At 54.3% G+C, this 18,241-nt stretch overlaps 1 protein-coding gene across 5 annotated transcripts in view; it reads right to left on the bottom strand.

Moving 5' to 3' along the window:
* PAK3 (p21 (RAC1) activated kinase 3) overlaps positions 1-18,241 on the bottom strand; it is a 180,396-nt gene that overhangs the window by 67,314 nt on the left and 94,841 nt on the right. Inside the window, exon 1 of one of the 5 annotated variants that reach the window (XM_083797396.1) lies at positions 4,944-5,080. The exons of 3 other annotated variants lie outside the window; for them this stretch is intronic. The gene's annotated coding sequence lies outside the window, so the exon portion shown is untranslated. Of the gene's footprint in view, positions 1-4,943; positions 5,081-18,241 lie in introns of those variants that run through there. One more of the 5 variants, XM_083797400.1, reaches the window with a different exon arrangement.

Below are 18,241 nucleotides of genomic sequence, written 5' to 3'. Positions count from 1 at the left end.
CTGCTCGCTGCCCTCTTGCACCACCATTTGGAGCACAGCGAGCGCGCTGGGAGGGAGCGTGGCCAGCTCTGACCACCCCTTCTGCAGCGAAGGAACCAGCACTTGGGGCATGGGCAGCTCCACAGATCCCCCTGTAAGGTCTCCCCAACCCTGCAGGGCAGATCTGAACATAAGTGCAAGGAGTCTTCTGCCTGATGAACCCACCAACCGAAGCCACCAGTCTAATGAGAGCTCATATGCCAAAGGCTACTAGAATATGCAAGGTCATCGTTTTCCCCTCTCCTTGCCCCAAATTAAGTCTTATGGTGTGTTGACTTTGGGATTATGTTCGCTAGATACTTCTGCACAGGATACACACGTGGCTGTAACTCAATAACTAAGTTCTGCCCTGGTTCACAGGCAATTATGTTCAGGAGAAGCGCTCCAACAGCCTCACACAGAGAGAACGCCCTGCCATTCTGATGGAAAACAATGCAAACAGCATGAAACAACAAAAACACCCGAGGAACACGTAACTAACCTCTTGCATAACTGTGGGACTAAAGAGAGAAATACCACACCAAGACTTAGAACTGGAAACCACCTCATACCCCAGTTCCTACCACCTCATACCCCAATTCCTACCGCTTTCCCTCACTACGGGAAGAAGCCCGGCATTGACGCCGGCCATCCGCATTGCTCCACACACCAGAGGAGAGGACAGGACATGCCCCGAGGAGCAAGCTGCTCAAGAGCTGTTGCCAGCATTATGGATCATGGTTGTAGGAAGGAAACGATCCCTAATGAGATGCTTTGGAGACATTTGTCATTAGTGTCACTACAGAGGAAGACCCTGCATTCCTGTAGTGCAGTAAGAAGAAGGGAGACTGATAGAGCACGGAAGAGCACAGAGAGAAGGTGTGGGGCGGGATGTGGGGCAGAAATGAAAGGAGACTGTTCCCTCAGATTGCTGCTCCAGAGACTTTCAAATTTTACCCCACCTCATTTTTTCACACACGCTACAAAATGCAAGCCAGGTGCTTTCTCAGCAATAAACTAAACAGGAAGCAAATTCTGGCTGCTGTAGTCTTTTTTTCTTGCTAGAAATCTCACCTCTTCCCAACTTGAGTTCCCAGAGCTTCTGCAACAAAAAAGGGAGAGCAACAGCACAGCGTGGCTAACAGAGACCATATCAGGAGGAAATAAATAACCAGGATGCCAACCTGAGCTGGCTAGGCTGACTAAAAAGATCAAATGAGGGTGTAAGCAGCTCTTTTCTGGAGCAGGCAGACATCGTTTCAGTTGTTGAAATATTCATGCCCCAACAGGAGCTGTGGTATCAATGTCTGTCCCTGATACAAACAAACCTGAGCTCAAAGCATGACAATCTGTGTTGAGCAGAGTGGAATCACAATTAAAGGCACTTTCCAAGCCTCCATTTCTGCAAACACACATTTGACAGCTTTTCTGGTGACACTACAAGTGCATCCCAAATCCAAGTCCATAATCTCTTGCCTGTGATGGTAGGAGACATTAAAACCAACGGCAGCAAGCACCCAGGATTTCAGCAGTGCGACTTCCATTCTTCCCTCCCAGGTTTACTGCACACCAGCAGCCTCATGTGGCATCTGGGGAGGGGCTGGGCGCACCTGATAAACACAAGCTGGCATCTGGGCACTGCAGGATGAATCAAAATTCTCTGCAGGGAAGCGCTGGAAAATTTCTCATCTAGAGGATTTTCTCCCTCACAAGACGAAATGGAGGAGGAGGAGACAGAACAAGGAAAACACGAGGCCTTTCACACCCCTCGAGAGAAGTACTTTCCAGCGCCCTTCCCAACTAAAGCACAGGCACCGATTTATGCCTGCCAGCAGAGGACAGGGAGCGGGGCACGCAGCTGCTGTCCCTGCACCAGCACTGCCTGCCGAGCGCTCCCAGGTGACGTGACGGGAAGAGAAGGCGTTTCAGTACCCCCCATCACGTGCAGCCAGCCATGCGTGCACGCTGCAAAGCAACGGTGAGCCCGCTGAGGTGCCAGAGTGTTTTCAGCACCTTGGATTAGAAAGAAAATGAGAATGCCCGTGCTGGAGCCTGTGCGGTACTTCAGTGTTGAAATGGCGGGTGGATTCGGGCTCATAGGGTATCCAAGGCTGGACAGAAGTGACACTGCGATACGTTGTCTCATAGGAGAGCAAAATGCACGTGCAGCGAGCTGGATCAATGCACACCGATCACCAGCACATGCACATGGTATCCCTTTCTGAAGTCGATGGCTTTGCTTCCATGTCTCTGAGAAAGCACATTTTTGCTCTCAGGATTACAAAGAAGCACTTAAACTTCCCCCAAAATGTCTCAAACACAGTGGGGAAGATATAACGGGATCCAAATTGCCTTCATTTGCTTCTGATGGCGAGGAAAACGCACACAAGACCGGGGCAGAGGAGGCGTATCCAACCTTAACTTTGCCATTTCCCCTCATCCCAAACGTTATGCAGGGCTACAGGGGAGCGTCCTGCATCAGCTCTGCTGTGCGGAAAACTCCAGGGCAGAGCAGCACTTCGCTCTGGACCAGGCAAGAATCAGTTGTATCTGTCAATACGTCACTAGGTAAACAACTGACGATAAAAAATATCAGGAAATAAGTTAATTGAACATATAACGATGCTATTTGACCCTTGCATTCCTGAGGCACAGCCGTCGCCACAGGTCATCAGAGCAAAGCAAACCCGCTGGTGGCACCTCCTCCCTGCCCAGGGTCTCCTGGGGCCGGGAGCTCCACTAGCTGGGGACGTGAGAGCTCACCACCAAGACCACGGTTGGTGCGACTGACCACAGGGATGCCGTGCAGCCCACCCATGGCATGGGGAGCCCACCTGGCACGTCCCACGCTGCCTGTGGAGGGCAGGGTCACCTTGCCGCCCGTTCCCCGCCGCAGGACAGCCCCCAGGCCACCTCACGCCAGGGGTTCTGCCAGAGCAAACTTCCACCTGCCCAATGTGCCATGCCAGCTGCGAAGTCCCTTTGCTGCCCCCAGCAGAGCACACCCTGTGTTTGCTGTCAGCTGCACACGAGCCACAGACGCTGATGTTCACCCTGTCACTGATTGCACCTGGAAAAGATCTCCAAAACTCAAAGCACTGAGACAAAGCACTAACGAGCCACAGACACTTCCTTATGTTGCTCGTATTTTTTCCAATATACAATTAGCCCCAGAAGCAGGAGACACACCAATGACAGTGGGTCTGAGACAAGTATCTCCACCTGCCCAGGCCTGAGGATGCCCGCTGTGTAGCACAACAAGGAGCAGAAATTAACGCTCAAACCAGGTAGGCACAGACCGAAAGCCTTGTTAACACCCCAAAGTCACAGGGAGCCCACTCAAAGCAGGACTGGAAAGCAAATCTGGCAACATGTCCCCCATAGGCAGCTCTGTGCAGCCATGGCTGAAACAAAGGAGCTGAAGGCAGATCTGAGAGGCCTCCAGCTTCCAGGCTGTGTTTGACCCCGGCTCACCATCAGCTCCAGGAATACTTGGATCCAGAGTCACCATTAAACCACTGAAGGAAAAAGAGGAAGCTTCTAGGCAGAGGAAACAGGACCTGCAACGGGACATCACCACAAAGCAGGCAGGCCAGGAACCAGCTGGGGTGGGCAGTATGCTGCAGGGCTGAACTGCTCTCACCTGTGCCTCGCTAAGAAATACAGGGGGGTAAAGGAAGAAGGCTTTGTACTAAGTTTTTTCTAGACTGTGCAAGATAAAGTCTTCCACTACAGCCAACAGCGAAACGCTCACCGGCCTCAGTGGGACCAGGATTTCACCCAGCCTCATGGGGCTTGCTGGTGTCGAGGGCACAAAGGCCCTGCCAGCCGCACTACGAGGCCCGTGCTAAGGCCCCGAGGGGAGCGAGGCCGGAGCACGGTGCCCAGGACAGGCAGAGCAGCTCGCCCTGGGTGCTGCCTCCCACAGCACTGCTGCCACAGCTGCGGCCTGAGCTGTTGCTGCGAGCGGTGGCCTACGAGCTGGGAAACTTAATCCTGTAACAGGAGCTCAGGGCTCGCAGGAGCTCCTGAGACTTACTTTTAGTTATCCGGAGCCACTTGGGGAAGAAACGCCATGCGCACGGGTCGGAGCACAGAGCCCCAGCCGTGCGGCCAGCACCCCAACACCCACCGCGCCTCCGCCGCCTCCTCTGCCCGGCGCCGTGCCCGGGGAAGGCCGCGAGCATCCCTCTCCTTTGCCTGGCCTCGTGGCAGCACAGCCGGGCTCGAGGCAGGCTCCGTGCACAGACCGGGTCCCGGCAACCTCCGCTCCCCAGCCTCCACCAGCCGCGCCCCCGGCCTGAAGCCACGACCGCCCCCAGTTCCCGCCTGACTTGGCTTCGCGCTCGTGCCGCCGGGCACCCGCTGCCCGAACACCTTCGAGGCTCCTCCGCGGCCACGCCAGGCTGGGGCCGAGGTGCTCGGAGGCCTCCGCTCCCCGCTCCCGTCCTCCGCCCCACGGCGGCCTCCAAGGGGCTGCCTCCGGCCACCTCCCCGGCACCCCACGGCCCCAGGAGAAGGTGGGTGGGTGGGCACGGGGGGGGAGGAGGAGGAGGAGGAGGAGGAGGAAGAGGAGGAGGAGGAGGAGGAGATCCGGCCTCGTCCTCCCCTCGGGCCTCAGCCTCTCCGCGGGGCAGGCCGGCAGCAGCAGGGCAGGGGCTGCAGCCTCCCCGGCCCCAGCCCAGCCGGGGGGGACAGCACGGGGGGGGCAACCGGGAGGCCTCCAGCGGAGGCAGCTGGGGGCCGCGATCGCTCCCAGCCTCCTCCCAGGGCCAGGGCAGCGGGAGGACGGGTGATGATGATGATGATGATAATAATAATAATAAAGGGGGAAAAATTTAAAAAAAAAGGCAATTATTTCCAGCGCAGCCCCCCCCAGCACAGGTGTCACCGGGCCGGCCCTCCCCGCGGGGCGCCGCCGTTACCTGCGGCCGCCGCCGCCGTCATGCTGCTGCTGGCGCTGCCGGCGCTGCCCCCGCTGCTGCCGCCCGGCCCGGCCCGGCCCGGCCCCGCCGCCGCCCCCTCCCCTCCCGCCGCAGCCCATCTGCCGCGCGCCCGGCCCGGCCCCGCGCGCCGCCGCCGCCCGGCGCCCGCCAATCGCCGCCCCCCCAGCCCCTGGCGTCACCCGCCGCCCGCCGCGCCCATTGGCTGCCCCCGCGCGGCTGCGGCGGGCCCGCGGCGGCGCGGGGGGCGCGAGCTTGTGGTTCGGGGCGGCGGCGGCGGCGGGGAGCGGCGCGGGGGGGCGCGGCCGGAGGCGCCCCAAGGGGCTCGGCCCTGCAGAGGGGCTCCGCGGGGCGGCTCCCTCGGGGGGCGCCGCAAGGGGGGCGCCGTCCCGTGCCCCCGCTGCGCCCGGGCCGGGGTTAGGGCGCTCCGGGGAGCCAGGGAAACCTCGCTGCAGGGCTGAGCGCGGGGAGCTTCCTGGCAGTCGCGGGTGGTTCTGGACTCCGTGCCCCCGGAGGCCACGAAGCCCCCGAGCCCGCCGAGCACGAGGGAAGGCCAGAAGGGGAAGTGCCCACCCCGCAGGGCTCCCGTGCCCCTGGGGCGTGGGGCTGACCCCGGCGGAGGCCATGAGCACAGCCGTGCCGGAGCTGCGGGGCCGCGTGGAGCCCGACCGGGCACAGCCGGGGTGCCGGTGGTGTCCCCACGGGGTGCAGGAGAGCCTCTGACCCCACCTGGCTGTGCCCCTGCTCCCCAGGGAGCCCAGGGCCAACTCCTGCCTGTGGCCGTAGCCCCAGGACAAGATGGGGTCAGGCGGCCACTGCAGAACCCCGAGAGACAACTGCTAGCCCTGAGCCGTCTTCCCCTGGACTTTGTTCCTTCTCACCAAGATGCTTGAGGACGTCGGAAGCCAAAAGCCGCGTAACCCCACCTTTCAGCTCTAATCAAACAGACCCTCCCCAAGTGACTCGCAGTGCCTCAAGCTCCCAGGGCTCTTCCCTGCCCAAAAGGGCTGTGCCAGACTGAAAGTCTCCAGCAGAGAGGCCAAGCACCAGCATTTTCGGGAACTGAACAAACACTTAGCTAGGGCAGCCTGGAAATAAGAAAAAAGGAAAGTCTTCCTTGAGGAATTAAGGGAAGCTCTGCAGCCCAACACCTGCAGGGTGCCTTGCAGGACGTAACCCCGACAGTGTGTTGTTCCAGGGGTGGCTCGGGTACCCTAGCGAAGGCATGAGGACATTGAACAAACGGTGCCAGTGGGTGCATCCTCCATCCACTACAGAACCAGTTCTGGGGCATTTATCACACCTCCCTGGCAGACACCCCATGAGCGAGCAACACACCTGACTGCTAACTGGGTGGCAGCATGGGTCCCATTAAACTCCCGTACATAGCAGCAGCCCCCCAGAGCTCATCCTGCAGATAAAACCGACTCCGACACCCAACTCCCAGCCGCTGGAAGCAGCTCCCGGCTCCGCAGCTCAGCACGCTGCGGGCTCCAGCTGAGGCACGTGCGCTCCCACCCGCCCTGCAGCGGGGCTGAGCATCCCGCAGCGGGGCTTGGAGCACCGCGGCAGGGCCGGCTCGGCTGCACCGGGGCTGATCGGGGGCAGGAGGGCCGCTGGAAGCTAACAATTCAATTTGGGGGCCTGCTGGGCCCATGATGTCATGGTTTCCCAGCGCCCGCCGATTGGCTGCGGGTGAGCATCTGCTGGGAGCCAGGGCTGGTTCCTCGCCTGAGGTTCAGACCTCTCCCAGCGGCTCTGAATGCGCCTGGTTGTCGTGACAACCTGGATGGTGGCAGCTCCTGATAACCACGTAATGAGGTTGTCACAAAAAGGAGCCCCTCCACCGGAGAGCCACAGGGATCATTAACGCTTCCGAGGGAGCGCATGAGCAGGAGAGGTAAGGGGACCATCTGGCGACGCCGGAGCGCGTCAACAGCCTCCCTTGGCAAGGAGCTCCGTGAGACGGGAACCACCTACCGGCACGTAGCAATGGGGACCGGCCCGGCCGCCTGCCAGCAGCCAGGGGTCCCCAGCTGCTCAGCCGCGGGACCTGGTGCCTGGGAGAGCCAGGCAGAGATGGAGCAGTGGCACCGTATCGAGCCCCCGAGCGGTGAAGGTGCCCAGGGTGGTGATGCAGCCTGGGGCAGGTGGCACGGGATCTAGCCACGCACCATCTCCTTGCCCCAGGGAACTTTTTGTCCTCATTAAATATCCTTCACCTTGTGCTGCTTATGGTTTTCACCCCATTCTCAACAAACTCACAGGGCATCTACTACCGGCTGCAGTAGCGGTGCACTGGGGTTGCCTGAAATCTTTGCCGATCGCGGCCACAGCGTGGGGTAACTCAGTTGTCAGACTGCAGACCCAGAGACCAACCCCCCAGAGGCAAATGCCCACCCTCACTTTGAGGAATCACTTATGAAAAAGGCTTTCCTGTAAAAGGATGAAGAGGAGATGGAAAATACCTCTGTAGGTAACTATTAATCGAACAGCAGTTATCTGTAGATAACTATTAATCTTACAGCAAACAATTGACAGAATGTTTCCTTTATGTCATCTTCGTCTGTTTTAAAAATATGCACTGTAAACATTTGCTAGTCAGTGTAAGAGTTTATTAATAAAGCCTTCATATTAAGAGCAGCTGTGCTTTTAGTTTATATTTTTACCTCAAATCGTATTTTTCCTGCTCAAAATTAATGCTTCAGCTGTGGATTTCACTGAGATGTAATAAGAATATTAATATATGCCAGATTAGATATTAGATTGGTATCTAATTAATACCAATCTAATACTAAAGACTGCATTTAATAGATACGTTTCATAATGCCACTGCTATACCTCATTAAAACGTTGTTGCATTTCCACAACTGTTATAAACCATCTAGTGGGATCTAATCCACCTCCAGGAACCAGTAAAACTGCATGTACTGCTCTCCTTCTGTGGGGACGTGTGTGATAAAATTCAAAGCTACGACAGAGGTAGAGCTGATTGCAGGCAACAAAAACCTCTCGGGATAATGTTAGGTGCCAGGCTCACAAATCGTGCTTCTCGGAAAGGGATGGGAATGACTGCAAGGAGATCCCCATCCTGGGTCAGGGTTTTGCAACAGGGAAACAATAAGCGCCGATACTGCTCACGGCTGTACTCTGAAACACTGCCCGAGCTGTAATTAGCGACGCTTCCCGACGAGAGGCCGTACAGCCCAGCAGCACTGCTCCTCCAGTTTGGGCAGAGGGGAAACTGAGGCAGAGAGCACTGCAGCGGTGCCTGTGTACTAACCAAGCAGCGCTGCCTCCCACAGATCCCTGCTGTCACTCCCAGGTGTTGTGTTGTTTATGTTTTATTTTTTTTTTGGAAACTGCAATTTAAATCGCCCTCCAACAGGCGCAGCAGGACTAACAGCCCTACCTGAATGCGGCTTGTAACAGGACACGCTGCAGCTCCCTGCAGAACCAGGGGCAGGATTCAGAGGGTTCCAGGAACACCTGTGAAGACCAGTCCTGCCTGGTTTGCATTCAAACACCCGCCGTCCTCCTTCACACGGAACATCACAACATTTCTCGTAACGCAAGCAGAGTTGACCCGCCTGCTTGCTAGATTTTACCCACCACAGGCGTCTGATTGTTTGCTCTCAGCCTGACAGAGCCAGGACCAACCCTACCTACCTCTCCTGCCCCTGCTGGGAGACACAAGACCAGGCAGGCTCAGGAGGTGATGTTACAGGCCATGTTTGGGCTTAGCCACACCATGGCAGTGTCTGGATGCGGGGTTTTAGTTTACACTCACCTCAGCCGATCCCTGCAATGGTTCACAGCAGTGTTGGGCAGGGTAAGGGCGAAGCAGCACTGCCTCCGCAGCCTCCTGAGGCCACCTGAGCTCAGCTCCATGCCGATGCCAGCTCCTGTCCGCTGAGAGGGTGCGGGGCAGGGAGGGCTGCCGAGCTCCTGCCTCCGGGCAGGTGTTTGGAAGGGTAAGTACCTGGTACCCGACAGCTTGGTTTTTAAGAGATGACGAGTATGAAGCCCACCAGAGGCCGATACATGATCTGTGAGTGACCACGGCATCACAGCATCCCAGACCAACCCACACAAAGGTGACTTCCTAAAGGAAGGTGTGAAACATTTCTGAGAAAGGGGATTTTGGCCTTGCTCCTCAGGGTATCACGGCCTTGGCACGGAGACCCCACAAAGCTTTGGGCACACAACAAGGGCCTGGTCCAAAGGCCAGCAACATCAACAAAACCCCTAATGATTAAGGATACTGTAAATCCCCATCTCCCTACATTTTCCCAAGAATTTCAGTCAGGCAGAAAAAGAAGTTGCCCACCTCCAGATATGCAGCAGCCCGCGGAGCCCTGTCCTTCCCAGTGACCGCAGCGCCGCAGCCCATGGCACGGCACCTGCCTGGGGGTTCCCAGCGGGACACGCACCAGCGCCACTGGCTCTGGGTCAGCCTCATCGTGCAAAATCCCACAGAGAAAATGATCTCGGTGAGATCAGCAGAACCACTTCAAAACAGAAAAGCTTCCCAAGTCCCCCATGAGACCCCAGAGGCTCTTTAAGATGAGGACACCGCCACGTGGTGGTGACAGCCACCAATGCTACAGCCACCCAGAGCACCAGCTGTGGGGCCTCACATCCGGGGAGCATCCCCGTGAGCCCCAAAGCTCTGGTTCTTTCCCACTCAATGCAGTTGTGCTTCTGGAACAGAAGGGGCTTACGCAGGGATTCAGGCCTCTTTTTTTCCACACTTCATCACCAGAAAATTTCACGCGGGGATGATTTGGGACTAAGGATACAGGAGACCGGAGCACTGTTGGCTGTGCAAGAGAAGCAGTACCGAGCAGCTGCCGATCCCTCACCTCCTGCTGCCTTCAGGGTATTCTGGAAAGAGCAGAAAAGGCTGGTCGCAACGAACTCCAGGAGGTCTCGCTGAAGCCAGCATTTCCCTGGAGCCCCGAGCCCAGGCTCCATGCTGCGGGTGCAGGGATGGAGCCACCCCATGAGGGGGGCAGCAGGACAAGCTGGAGGTACACACTGGCATCCACGAACAGAAAACCTGAAGAGCAAAGGCTCCCCATCTTATTTTCAGTACCTTGAGCTACCACTCTTCCTTCAGCATCCCAGCTACTAAAAGTCTACAATGAAGGCATCACCCAAGGGTGTGACAACAGCAAAGCTCCGGGGGGGCTCCACAAGCCTGAATTCATGCTAATGTAATCCAAGCAAAAAATTGTATATGCAAACAATTCTTGCAGCTCAGGCATCATCCCATGGTAATCCAGCCACAGTCTCCAAGCCTATGCTGATTTACCTCTGGCTGGCCTGTAGCCAGATTGATTTGCACCCTGAAGGTATCCCAGACCCTCAGCTACAGTGCTGCAACGTCTCCACATGGGGGGGTCTGAATGATTCCTTCAAAGCAGATGGGACCGCTGAGGCTGCTTTCATTTTGCTGGTTCCTTCTCCTGTCCCTGGAAATCAGGATCTAGTTTCTCTTCTGTGTGGTTTCTCCTGCTCATTCAGCTCTCTCTCGAAGATCCACTTTTCCCACAACTGTTGTGAATCTGAGAACTAATCTCATACGAGATCAGTTCCTGCTGCAGAATAAGATTAATCTTCTTAGGAGTGCAATACAGAGTTATTGCTGGTGATGTGGTTACAGTGGTTCCATATATAGATTATTCTGCACTTATCAATCTTCCTTAGCTCCAAATAAGACATCCCTATTTGCCTAGACTTCCAGTAGAAGAGCATAGACAGGCCTGATTCTGGGCGTATTCACCCATGTTTTCCTCTCATACCGTCAGTGGAGTTATTGATGATTAACACTGAGGAAAATCAGGGCCAAGGCCAACAACTCTATTTCTCTTTTGATTTTTTGTCCCATAACTGCACCACAGAATGAGAACAGGAATGGCACGTATCTAATAATCTCAGGGAGCTATGATTTCACAGCTGTGGCGAGTCCACTGATGTCAGTGGAGCTCCACCATGGGTGGATTTTGAACAAAGTCGCTATGGATGGTGAGCACAGGGCGCTGTGTGACAGCCTGTGAGTACTGGAGATGCCAGATTACCGACGCGGTGCAGTGCAAAAGGTACTGCAGATAACATCAGTCCAGAAGGGCTAGAGATGAGCAAGGTCTTTATGTGGTTCCCACTCCACAAACAAAGACTTGATTGCCTGGAGAACTTCCCATGACAGCCAAATTTTACAGCCATGCCTGCTCAGGACAGCATCCTTCCAGCAGCTGGAAGACTGGAAACTAGGGTTGTCTGTGGTCGTAAAGCACTTCCATAGCAGGACGTTAGGCTGAAGCCTCAAAATGAGATCAAGCATGCTGGAGAATGTGTCTTGACTTAGGAAATACCTTTCCCAAGCCTTCTGGGTTTGTGACCTGCAATGTTAACATGTGAGAACCTCTCCAGTTGCTGACCAGGCCAAGTATTTGTCATTGAGCTAAAGAACCAATGGCTCCAGGCTATAGCAGACAGACATCAACTCAACTATCTAAGGAGCATCTCTTATCTTTGGTGTACCTAATGCCAGCTAGAGCAGCAGGACTGACACCACCTGGGTGATACAAACAATTTGTCAGGAACCAGAAAAAGGACTTTGAGCTTTATGAGACTCACCACATCATGATAGTAAATGCAAAACATGCCAGACACAAACTGACGTTTACAGAGAGGAATTACTAGAGCCTAAATCAGCCTTGCCTCCAACACGCCCTCAGTGTGGTTACTTTTTTTTTTTTTTAGAGGAGAGGACCCTTTCATCCTTCTCATCGCTGTCTGTCAGCCCTTCCAGCACCCTCCTTGCCTTTCTCCCCTGCAACACTGCACAGCCTGTGGCTCACCACGGACACAGCCAGTAAGGTGTGAGCGCTTAGAGATCTGTTCACACTAAGAGGTACTGTGCTACAATTTGTCCCCAAACCTACGGTTGTGCTTGGCCACAAGGAGAACTCCATAACCCAAAGGCTGGCAGCTCAGCCAAGCACGTGTGCAGGTACAGACACCATGGAGAAGTTTATTCCATAGATTTATCTTTCAAGGCACTGAACAAGTTAGGGTCTGCTTTGACATAGCATAGCAGGACCAAGCATTGGTTTGAAGACGGAAGGCCACCAGCCCAGAGGAAATTTCTTATGATAAGTTCAAAGTGGAGCATGAGTTTTCTAGCAAAATAAAGTAGGGCTTTTCTCCTAGAAGTAATGCCTTTCCAACTACAAAACATCCCAGGGTTGACAAGTCTTATCTCAAGAGTGGAAGAGTTGTGAACCCCCAGATTAATGAAAGGTATGTTCAGCGAAAGGTGTGTTCATGAGACCCTAGAGCCAAGATAAAGCACAGGGAGGGGGTGAGACCTGCCTTGGATTTAAGAACCTTCAGGGATCATCTTCATTAAAAGTCTCAAGCACATGTAATTTTAGCTTGAACCTAGAGGATGAGAGAACATGAAAGTTAGGGCAAATTTAGCAGTTTTGTTCCCCATCCAGTTCAGACTGAAACCAAATATAAAAAGCAATGATATTTCAAGAATCGTGAACAAGACCTTTTGACCAGCATCACTCAAGTTCACAGAGCCCGGCAGCGCAGGAAGCCCACGCTTCAGCCCCCATCTCTGGCTGGGGAAGTTGGATGTTCAGAGAACACAGCCAGGCTTATTAATCTGGTGCTTAAAGATGTCACCTAAGCAGAAGCTGGGATCAGGAAGAAATCCCCAGCTGACATTAAAATGTTAAACTCAATGGAATGAATCCAATTATTATTTTTATTGGAATTGCTAATAGGCAGGATGGCACTGGAGGGTCAGACTTCCAAGATAAGCATGGGACATCAGTGCCACTGGAGACAGGGACCGGGTGAGGCTTTCGACCCATGCTGCGCCGCTGCTGTGCTGGCTCAGGGTCCCCTTTTGCCCCCCGCATGCTGACACCCAGGCGGTCGAGATGCTCCAAGAGGGTCAGGGAATGCCAGGAGGGTGACAGAGGCTGGGTGCTCTCACAGAGCTCACAGGCTACAAACCTGCACAGGCTCCCCGGCCTCACACCCTCCGTGAGGTATTTCTGCCTCCTGGTACACAAGAAACCCCAAGGGATCTGTGGTCTGTGGCGACCCCAGCACAAATGGAGAAGCCATCTTCCGTGAGCAAGTGAATTTCTCTCTGAAGAAGTCTCGCAGCAGGCATCCATCCCTTCAGGCTGTGTGCACCCGCAGCCCCTGTACCAAGACTGCCTTCCCAGTCAGGGAAGTACCTGTGCAGTTAGCTGAGAAACTTCCCTGCCAGGCTCTGCACGGATATGTCATAAACCTTCCTCCCCAAAAACCCTTCACTGCATGAGAGGAAAATGACTAGGGTGTGTTGACAGCCTTCAACTAACTGAACATCACTTTGTGAAGAGTTACAGGGACCCAGCCCAGCCAAGAACAATCACCCCTAAAATAGAAATTAAAATTAAATGCCTTCACTGTGTTTTTTTCATGAACCAAAAAGCAGCACGCTTCACTGGAGCACCCACTCTGCCTCTGTGCCACCTTCCCTGACAATCTCGCCTAACTGAACAATCCTGGGGGCCCGTCAGGATGGGGTCACCACACTCAGGATCCATCTCCCTGCTCTCGGTGGCAGGTGAGCAGATGCAGGCTCCATACCAACAAGCTTTACAATGAAAGGTACTGTCCCATATAGCAAGGCTGCTGGCACCGAGGAACAGAGCCAGAGGCCAGTACCGGGTTTGGCAGCACCCCACCTGCTCTCCTGATGCCATGTCCACTCGGGACTCCAGCTGACAGCAGGCAGACGAATGCAATAGGTGATTCTGTGACATCACTCCTGTTTACATCGGTGTAAGTAAGGCTCCTGCCCTCCCTGCTCCCGTGCTAACCGCGTTGCTTACTGTGCACCCGCCAGTCGGAATGCCAATCCAATCTGCCTCTGGCTTACTGCGGGACCCAGGCTCTCATGCTTCATCGCATCCTTGCAGTCAAAACAAGATGTTTGTTCAAATGTATTTTTAATCTTGTTGCTACCCTGGCTTCTTCCCATTAGCTGTCTTGCACAGCCATCGGTTCACACCAGGGAAATGGGCCAATTACCCTGCACAGCCCCAGGGAGAGCTCCTGCTCAGGGAGGCGATGGGTGCTTGCACCACCAGGAATAGCCGCTGTCCTGTGGCAAGGGCAGGAAATGCCTGAAATTCACAAAGTCTCAGCAAAGCAGGCAAGAAAATGCCAGATACATCCCTCCTCATCAGGGCAGGGAAGCACCATCCCTCTGGCAAGCGCTGCCTTGGCCACACGGCCGAGGGCTGTGCACACCCTGCAGGTGGCAGATAAGGAGCCACTGCTGGAGGGGGAGCTCCTAGGGCAGAGCTTGAGGCTGGCATGGTGCTGGGGAGCTCCAGGGCACTCTCACTCCTTACAGGAGGGCGTGAGGCAGCTCACAGCTGGTAGGTGGAGACCTTGGAGACCTACGCTTCCAAGCAGGACCAGCTTACCCACCACCACCATTTCAGCTCACGTTAACTTAGACTGAAGGTCCTGAGGGAGGACCTTAATCAAGCCCAGCCACCGTAACCTGGGAGGTCAAGCTACAGCCGAGGCCACCAGCAGGCAGCCTCCTGCCCCTGCGCCAGGCAGGCACACCAAGCCCGGGCTGCAGCCTGCGGCACAGAAGGTGGTAAGTCATGGGTGGCATGGCTTCAAACTAAGCTAAAAAACTCTGCTTTTCTGCACAGACAGCATCTGAGACCTAGTCTCTGCTCCTCTGAACTTGTCACCATACGACACATGGGCTCTACCCCCCAAAAAGAACCAATCAGCCAGCTCTGGCATCTGCAGCAAAGGAAGAAGGAAGAGGAGGCTGACCTACCCCCTTTGGAGGTCTGGTCCCTTCAGCACCTGCTTCCTCTAAGCCCTGCACCTGCAAAATGCATTTTCACACCTAATCCCCCACGCAGCCTCTGTGCTGTCCCACTTGGTGTTACACGGCAGCCGTGCTCCTTCTGAACAACGCATGGTCCAGGACAGATGGACAGCACACACGGTGAATTACAGCTGTGAACAAAGTGTCTGGACAACTGCTGTGGCAAAAGGGACTGGCATCACCTCCCGCTACTGCTGCCAGTTATCTCCTGGTTGCACAACGAATCCCTTATCACCTGCTCTCACCAGAGCCGGGCAGGAACTTTGCAGCCTTTGCTTTTGCCTCACCAATCATTCCTGGGCTGACAAGCCCCACAGACTGGGAACAGATTGCTCTCCTGGCTCAGAAATAGAGCCCATACCTTGCCTTCACTGCTGCAGACGTGCCCTCAGATGGCCCGTGATGCCATTTTTGTCTCCTAGTGGAAGCTGAATGTCACTGCTCTCCCTGTCGGGAACGACTGCTGGCAGAATGAGGCCCAGCCCCAGCTGCTCACAGCGCCACATGGCAGCCGCCCGGCTCTGCATGAGGACAGGAGGCTCGCTGGGAGGCCTCGGGCTCGCCCCGGCTCCTGAATCCAGGAGCAAAAGCACCTTGGGGTTTAGAGCTTTTGAGCTCTTTTGGTTGGGGTTCAGAAAGGCAACCCCCAAAGCAAGAGCCCTCGTGTAACATAGGAATTTTCCTCCCTCTATTGCCTCCAAAGCTGTGAAACCGAGATCTACCCCGGTGGGCTGCAGCCCTGCAGGGGGCACAACTCCGGGTGACATCTGCACCTGGCCTCTCTCCACCGCGCCTCCCCTGGGGATGCTGGCCCACAGGCAGCGGGCAGCTCCTAGCAGCTCCACCCCGTGAGCTGCCCAAGCTTTGCACAAATAAGGCAAGGAGAAAGAAAACCCAATCCATCTTATCAACGTGCAGGAAACGGCGAGGCACCACCAGTCCAGCAGACTAGTTAGCCCTGCAGAGTAACCTGCTGCACTTTGGACTCTACTCCCCATGCCAACTGCTCCACTTGGTCATTTTACCAAGCAAAAATCATTTCGTCTCATTAAAATGCACCTCCCTTCTGTGTCCTTGTAGGACAAGGCCCAGAAAGCTACTCTGAAAGGAAACAGGGAACAAGAATGGCTGTGCAATCGGCTGCATCACCAGTCTTCTTCTGAACCAGACAGCAATTGCTGTTCCCTACACCTCCTGGGCTCGCTGACCTGAAGGCTGGCTGCTTGCTGCACCTCTGGCTACCTGCTGGGAGCCAAGGGCACAACTTCAGTATGCGAGTGCACTTTTTGCTACACATGCCCAAACGAAGTGATGGAGGCCCTGCAAAACCCCGAGACAATGCTGTGTATTCAGGAGTGCCATCAGCTGGCACCTTCTCCTTAATTAACCTTTACAAAGCCACCTGGGGGGGCACGGAGCTCTCCAGCCACTGCGCATGCAGACACCGCTGGCTCCTGCTAAAGGCTAACAGGGAAAGGAGAGCTCAGATTTTCCATGATGCTTCTGTTACCTGGATAGGCGGAGGTAAATGAATAAATACATATATATTATCTCCAACATATACATTGGTTTCTTCCTCAAAAGTCCATCTGAGCCCCTGAAACCTCACTTTCTAAGGTCTGCAGCTGCAAAGAAAGTTTCAGGACTCAGATGCCCAGATACCTTGCAGACGGTGCTGACAGCCAGAAGGAATGGCTCTGCCATGAGTGATCTCACACCTATCACCACAGTTGCATGATAGCCATCGGGAGGACAGACATCAGTATTTATAATTTATCCAGTTTTCCTGGGAGAGAGAAGCAAAGGGATCTCAGATGTGCACAGTTTGCACCACAGACTATTTCCTCGAATGAGCAGAAGTCAAAAAGCATTTGCAGGACACATTGCTTATTCTGCTCCCCCCAAATGGCAAGTTGACTAGCAGAGCCCATGGGCCTAACGAGCTCAGCCCACTGAAGGAGAGCCCTGTAGCACCTGTCCTTGTCAGGGCAATAATTACACTTGTGGGGGCTTTGTGAAAGAAGCCTGGCAAAATTAGAGAAGCTAGCAACAGTGGGAACATGCCAATCTAACTGACAAGGCTGACAGACGAAGGCTGCTGAGAGATGAGGAGCACAGGACTGGAGCACAGAGGATGAAACACATCCAAAAGTGCACCAAAAACAAGCTCAGATGGAGAAAGTCTCCTTGACACAGGCTCTGGAAAGAGCAGAGACACTTTATTGCTGAGCCACATGGGCTTAGGATTTGTGTTCTCTTTCCACGACTGTCCTTGACAGGGCGCCAAACTCATCCTTCTACGCTTGCAATTAACAGCCTGTAGGGCAAGCTCTTCTTATTTTCTTGTACAGACACAGACATTAACCTTCCTTGAGATCACAGCACCCAGCGCACCTCTGCTTTCCCTTCTGTCCTCTCCCCATTCGGTAACCTCCTCCTGTTTGTTTCCTCACCTTAAGCAACCTTTTATTTGGAGCCAGAAACCGATATTCATCCTGCAGAGAGCCACCTCAAAGCAGGAGGCCTAGATCCTAAACTCTCCCAGGTAGGCATCTGCACACTCCTGATGATAAAAGTGACCAAACGTCATTACCAGGCTGCAGTGGTGTTGGGGTGCTCGCTCTTGAAGAAGGGCAAGGTCCAACTGCACAGAGTTAGCAAAGAGATAACACAAGAGAATTCAAAGCCCAGATAATTCATATTGCAGAGAACGCTCAGGAAACCTCAGTGCCTGTAGTTTGGTAATGGGAAGGTTAAGATGCATCTCAAACACCGTATGTACCTGTGCAGCAAAAGAAACTGAAATAAGTGGGCGTTTGAGTCTTTTTCATTATTATTTATTTTAAACAAAAGCATAGTGAGCAACAGAACAAAGGCTGGCTAGAAGAAATACACCACTACTGCAATAACTTCCTAAAGGAAGCGCTGGGTTTTCTCTGGGTAAAAGCCTATGGTCTGACACGAGAGGTCAGACTGCTGGGTTAGAACTGACCCATCCTTTTGGGAACAGGGCTGTGATGGGGGAGCTGGAGGCTGAGAAGTGGCAGCCAAAGAACCAGCAGGACACAGCAGTACCAGTTTCCCATTGCCTGGGATCGTAGCACCACTTAGTGAGCGCTTCAGGAGGCACAATATTAATGTTGCCTACCCAAGGTTTCTCCAACAGCAATAAAAAATAAGATATACAGTGTGACTCATATAGACTGCATGCAGTAAACAAATCGTGAAAATAAACCATCGCAATATGCAGTTCGGGAACTCCTGTGCCATATGCGTTATTACTTATTAATTGTATTCCGACAGCAATACACTTCTGCAGCACCCTGTAGCCTAAAGCCCCTTG

This window comes from Anser anser (assembly GCF_964211835.1).
Source record: "Anser anser genome assembly, chromosome: 13".
Classification (NCBI taxonomy): domain Eukaryota; kingdom Metazoa; phylum Chordata; class Aves; order Anseriformes; family Anatidae; genus Anser; species Anser anser.
This window is presented reverse-complemented; position numbering and strand designations above follow the sequence as displayed.